The 6806-nt window shown below is 25.7% G+C and overlaps 1 long non-coding RNA gene across 1 annotated transcript; it reads right to left on the bottom strand.

The window, feature by feature from the left end:
* Positions 1-793: 793 nt before the first annotated feature.
* Positions 794-6146, bottom strand: LOC122268975 (uncharacterized). Its single transcript, XR_006224828.2, has 2 exons — positions 5880-6146; positions 794-1152 (listed from the first exon to the last, which is right to left on the bottom strand). It is a non-coding gene; the product is annotated as an uncharacterized LOC122268975 (long non-coding RNA).
* Positions 6147-6806: the final 660 nt, after the last annotated feature.

Below are 6806 nucleotides of genomic sequence, written 5' to 3'. Positions count from 1 at the left end.
GAATCAGAATAAGCAAAATAATTTAGCTCTAAAATTTAGATAATTAAGCTTGATTTAATCGCTTTACTTAATTATCGCGATTTCACAGAAGTTAAGGCCCTAAGCTGTCATCGTGAAAAAATGAGTTTCTATCTCCAATGGAGACTTGATGCTTCTGGTCAGTGAGTATCAGCTTGTCAGGGAAGTAAAAGCTGCTGATGCGCAATGCTGATAATTGCGTTGATCTCGATATTAGGAAACTATAATCTCCATGAACTGGCTATTGCCTTACTCTTTTTCTTAATTATAGCTTACTCTTACTCAGTGATACTCTCCTAATGATCTTCAAGACGATGTTAATTGATTTAAAAATCTTTGAAACAAATAAAACTAGTAGTTAGATCGAGAATATTTATATGTCATTAACTGAATAGCTTTAAGCCTATTTTTCAAAGTTAAAATACGTTTAAAGAAAAATATGAACTTAAGTTTAAATTTATTAATAACACATTTGACAAGACCGAGAAAGCTGGGATTTCTGTCTCTGATTTTTTAGCTTATTCATCCAAATATGCATAGATTAAGAAAAAAATATGTAGCCATTCGAAAGTTAAGAAGGAGGTTATAGACTTAAGTATTCACTCTTTATCTTATTTTTAAGAAATTTAATTGCTGGAAAAATTTAAAAATAAAAAATTTAAAAAAAACTAAAAGAAATTTTCTTGCAAGACTTATGTGTGAGTATATTTATTAGAAGTTGAAACTTGTGACGAAGTTAAATAAATGAAGAAAAATTCCAATTCAAAAACCTATCATTAACACAAAGAAATTTTATTTACACTCATCATTAAAAATTTATAAGGTTTTACATCAACATTTTATAGACATATTGCACAGATAATATAAAATAATTCATTCTTGTATGTTAAGCAAGATGATATAGACACATTGAACAGATTTCCGTAATTAAGCAATTCATTTCATAAGTGTTTAAAATCAAATTATGTCATTTTCAAGTTTAACCTAAAGGTAAAGGTACGGGTATGTTCACACAACAGCCTATTCCTCTTTCCGCTGTGAGGCAGCAAACTTCCATTCTTGCTCTAGAACAATGGCAATCAGAATTTTGAGAACAACTTCTCTGGTTGTGGTTACACGTACTACACCGCATTCCTGTTTTAAAAAAAAATACATTAAATAATTAGAGTTTGTTACAAAATTTAAATATTCGCATTGCAACCAGCCAAGTTGTTTAAGGGGACTTGAATGTTCTATTTAATGCTGAAGTAGTTTTGATATACATTGCAAGGAAAAAAAACTAATTAACCAGAATAAATTTTTATCTAATGATAGGATCTTCAGGTTCTAGGACTCAAACTAAAGGTTTAAAGGGGGAAACATCAAGTATGTTAATTTATTTGTACAGACGATGCTTTAAGTTACGAAATTAGACACAAAAAACGTACTTTCTTTGAATAAACATTCCTTTTTTTTTCTGTCCTCCAAAATATGGGGGGAATATAATCTGTCTCCAAAATATAATATTTGAAATGTGGTTTCAATAGTTTGGCCAAGAGAGCTGTCGAAAGTTAGCGTATTTCGCTTTTATTTTTTCGAGAACTTTTTAGGGAAATTTAAAATATATTGCTCAATGTTATAAAATTCGTTTATCCGAAGATAATTCCAAGCAAAAAATAGCTTTTGGTAAATATTTATTGTTCTTTATTACTTTATTTAATAATAGTTGAAAATACATACAATTTTTTGCAACATTTTAAAGCATGTAATTTTATATGACAAAATGCAAAATTTGAACAAAATCGGTCGAATAGCCTGAGAAATCGAATTTTAGAAAAGTCGTATTTTCGTTTTTCAATATTCTCAATAAATTTGTTTTCTCAAGAACTATTCGACCAATTTCGCCCAAAATAAAGGAGTATCCGCTATCAGAACAATATTGTACCAATAGTCAAAAGAGCGGTCAACTAATTAAGTGAACTAATTAACTAATTAAGTGAATCAAAAACTTTTTGCATAAATAATTATATAAAAAAGAATATTTTTTTATAATTATTTTTTATTACTAATTTCAATAATGGTCGAAAAACTCAGAAGCGTTAAAATTTTTATTTTTTTTGATTTAAAACTAGGCAGTTTAAACTGAGGTAAAAATTTGTGCACCTTACAATTAAAAAAGGCTTTCGGTCGTTGTTGAATGAAATAATAAAAATTATAATCTTAAAAATTTTAATTTTATGTGAAATTTATCTTTGGATAACCGTGTTTTGCAATTGCACGCAAAATATTTTCAAGAATAATTCCTAAGGTATATAGAAATATACAAGATGTGAATTTAACATTAATGGGGTAAACGATTGGAAGTATATTTTCCAGATTGCGGAAATTTTAAAGGTCATTATTCAAAATTCGTTTATTCAGAGAAAGTACATTTTCGTGTATGATTTTATAACTAAAAATATCGCTTGCGCCACCTTATTATCATATTTAAGGTTAGGCTCTCAAACCATTGCGATGATCATTTGAATATGTGAGAATCCGATCATTATTAGATCAATAATTATTCAGGTATTCCGTTTCTGATTTTGCGTACTTAACCTAATAAAATACCGAATTTTCAACAACTTTTGTAATTTTTTCATCACTTTTTTGAAATTTGAAAATTTAAAATTTTTAAACTTTAAAATTAAGAAATTTTTGTCATACAAATAAATTTAAAGAACAACAAGTTGAAATGCAAATAAAAATCGGCAGCTGAAAAAAATGTTGAAATGAACTGAATATAGTAAAAACAAAACGAACACGGAACATAATCCTCTCACATGTTGCTTCAGGGTCATAGTTTCTCACGTTCTTTGAAGCTGCTTAACTTTGTTTTCATTAGAAAATCATTTATTTAAATTTCGATTTTATTTATTTTCATTCCGTTTAAAGCTCTTATTTATTTTCAAAAGAAAATAAACAAGAATAAAAAAAAAACTTGAACATAGCAAAATAATATTTAGATTAAATCTTAAGAGCATTTCTATATGTTATAAAAATTTCGGATCTTTTTAACCTATTTATTATTGTTTTAAAATCAATTGTCTATGAGAAAGAGCATATTTTACACAAAAAGCTGAGCCAGCATATTTTTAACCGTCTAGTGTTTCCAGCTCCAATGAACAATTATGAGCTGGTTCATAAAATAGTAAGTGCTCTTTGGAGACGAGTCATATGAGGCAGATTATTTCAATAATCATGAATATTTTGTTTTTAAGTTAATACAACCTTTCCTTTTTTTAAAAAATAATTTTATAGTTAGAAAAAGTTTTAGTAAATTAGGATATCTAAACGATTTTTGCAATACTTTTTAAGTAAAGTGTTATCAGATAAAAAAAAATAATAATAACATACAGCATTTTAGAGAAGAGAAAAATTGACTAGAGTTATCAGAAAAGATTAGAAGAATCTTTTGTGACAATAACTTTTCAGGTTTTCAACACAAAGCCTATAAATGTATGTGTATTTGAACGTCGCTCTAGTTAGATCAGAGATTTTTTTTAGGAGAGGAGATTTGTTATATCAGAGGAATTTCACTAGAGAATTTTTTTTTTCATTTAAATTGTAAAATACTAAGAAAAAAATTGTAAACGGTAGACGGTTGGGTATTGTTTCATTCTCATTTCAGGACCTGAAATCATTCTTTTTCCCCATGAGTGTCACCAATTTCATGAGTATACAACGAAATTACAAATATAAAAATTGTAAATACTTAATAATTCCATTTTTCGTTTATAAAAAGCTTAAGCGAATGTTTTTTATTCTTTTTAATTTTTATAAAGTTTTAAATTTATCAGTTTTACAAAACAAAAGTAATTTCTCCGAAAATATTCCATAGGAAATATGGGAAGAGATTGGAAACTCGTTGTATTTTATGTTCGAATCATACTTATAGTAAGTTTTTCGACACAGTAACAGAAATATTAATCATATTTTACTACATTAAAAAGATCTCCCATCTTTTTGCTTGCAGTTTTTATACAGTATTTTTCTAAAAGTAGTCTCGAGATTCAGTTTAATCAAAAAAATTTTTTTCAAATCTCTAACATGTAATGCGTTATGTGCAGTATATATAATAGTTTATGTTCTGTAATAGGTTGATTTTCAACATTTAAAATATGTTATTAATTTTCTTTTTATTTTTGTCTCAGTAACTTTATGGTATAAAATAGTACATGAAGCAAAATATACTTCTTGGGAAATATTGGAAAGCATGAAAATGAATAATACAGTCTAATATTAATCTAGTTGTTTAAGTTTTAAAATATATTATGTTAAAAAAGTTTTTTTTTAATGTTTTCCAATTATATTGCAGTTAAAAAACCCAAATGAAAGATATGAATGATAAGAAATTTTTTTTTATTAATACTTAAAAACCCGTTTTGAAGAATACAGAATCAGAATTTTGAAAGTAGGGGAAATTAGCGTTTTTATTCCATCCAAGGAACATTACTGAAATATAGCTGGCAAAAACTGTAAAAATGATGTCTTTTTATTCTTTAACAGAAGTGCATGCTTCTTCAGATTTTATAAGTTCACCACGATTAGTTCCTTTTGAGATGAATAAAAAAAAAGTTTGAAAACGAAACAAAACAAAAAATAATGCAGAAAAAAAGCAAAAAAATTCTGAATTATAACTATATTTTCGAAAGAGTTTGTCTTGTATTAGAATGTATGAGTGAGGGGAAAAAACTGAATAGTAAAATTAAAACGGTCCATACTAAAATTAAAAAGAAAACTGAGAGTAACAACAATAAACTATGAATAAAATTTCATGAGTTTTTAAAATTCAGAAATAAATTCACAAAAACGAGCTACACCAACGAGAATAACTATTATTATTTTTATTATGGATTTAAATGAGAATTTCGACTGCATATTCATTTAAAGGTAAAACGAAAAAAGCTTTTGTATCGTGTTATGGCAATGCAGCTATTTTATTGAGCGAAATCAAATATATAATAAATGATTTTGATAATTGTTTAGGAAACTAGTTTTTCGAAAACTTTTTGTTTATATTTAAAAAAAATATTAATTTTAAATGACTGAATTTCAAGTACGGAATTTTTTTGTTATTGAAATGATACTGTACATTTCTGGAATAAAAAGCTAGGAAAATTGCAGTTACTTGGAAAAATCTCTAGTGTAATTTTAAATACTGAAATTTCATTTTATCATTTTGATAATTTCTTAAAAAAATTGATTATTTATCGAAAAAATTTATGTTTAATTTTGAAGAAAAATTTATATTTCAATATAATTTACTAAGAATAAGCATTTCCATTTTAATGGATTTAGATGAAATTTTTTTTAATGAAATCAAATATATAACAAACATGATTTTAATGTTTGTTTCGGAATTTAATTGTTTTTTGATAATTTTAAAATTTAAATTTGGAAGAAAAATTATTTTTGAATTTGATTCAAGTATGGAGTTCTTGATACTAAATTGGTGCTGTTGTGCGTATCGAAAAGAAGTTAGGAAAATAGAAGTTAATAGAAAAATTTGAAAAAAAATTGACCAAAGTATAAAGTTATTAAATAATATTGAGTGGTCGTTTTATATTTTGAAAATAGGAAGACAAAAAAAATTGAAATTATTTGGAAAATTCTTAAATTATTTTTTTAAAATTTTAATAATTTAAAATTTGATTAAATTTGTTTTCATGCTTGAAAATATATATTTACGAAATTTTTTGGGAAAAAAGGCCCCCTTTTTTCGCCAGGTCTATCGTTGAGAGGCACATAAAATTTGTTGATAAATACTTAAAAATAAATAACACTCATTAAAGCTAATTATAAGTTCAAATTATTTACAATCATTAAGTCTTAAAACTTACTATTTTCGAAACTGTTACAAATCCTTAGAGCAGCAGATTCGTCGCCAACAGAATAACTGATTTGAATCAATAAATTTAAAAGTAAAGTTAAAAATTTTAATAATTGCTTTGGAGGCATTTGATTACTTTTAACAATGAAGAAACGATAATTTATCGCCTTTAAATAGCTCGTCAAAGTGATCAAATTGTTTAAATATTTTAATACATTATTTGAGTTAATGAACGAAAGGAGAATAACACGTGTTGAAAAACTGCGCAAGATTTTTAAAGGGAATTGTCGTTATTAAATAAAAGACTTTATTTCATCGATAGGTGAAAGATAGGTCAATAAACATAGCGATTGCTCAATAGTCCTAAATAACCCTGATTAACAACACGTGTTTGCATACTTTATGGGTGAACAAAACAAAATTTCGCTACTACTTTTATGCCAAAAAATTTAACAACAATTTCAATTTAAAAATTTAGAAAGCAAAAAATGCAGCATATATTTTGTAAATATTTTCTAGACTTGAAAAATATTTAATTTCGAAAAATAAGAAGAAAAAAGCTAGAGAAAAACGAAAATATTTTTTCTTCTTTTTTGAAAATCAATTTATAATTTTTATTATTTAACTTGAAAAAAAGATAAGCTCAAATAAATTATTTAAACTATTTACATCAGTTATTTGTTAATAAAATTTATCAGTTCGTAGTATTTCTGACCCCCAAAATTGGGAGGGTAGCCGCAATCACAATAATTAGGTCAGAAAAGAGGTCCTATTTCGCCGAAATTAGATCATATTTCGTTATATCTCGAAAATTTTTAAAGCGAATTCAAATATTTTTACACGCAAACATAAAATTCGTTTGTCCAAAGATAATTCCATGTAGAAAATAACTTTTAGTAAATATTTACTTTTTTTTTTTCTTTTATTTAGCAATGGT

Source organism: Parasteatoda tepidariorum, chromosome 11, assembly GCF_982258835.1.
Source record: "Parasteatoda tepidariorum strain Cologne lab strain chromosome 11, Ptep-v5.0, whole genome shotgun sequence".
Taxonomy (NCBI): domain Eukaryota; kingdom Metazoa; phylum Arthropoda; class Arachnida; order Araneae; family Theridiidae; genus Parasteatoda; species Parasteatoda tepidariorum.
This window is presented reverse-complemented; position numbering and strand designations above follow the sequence as displayed.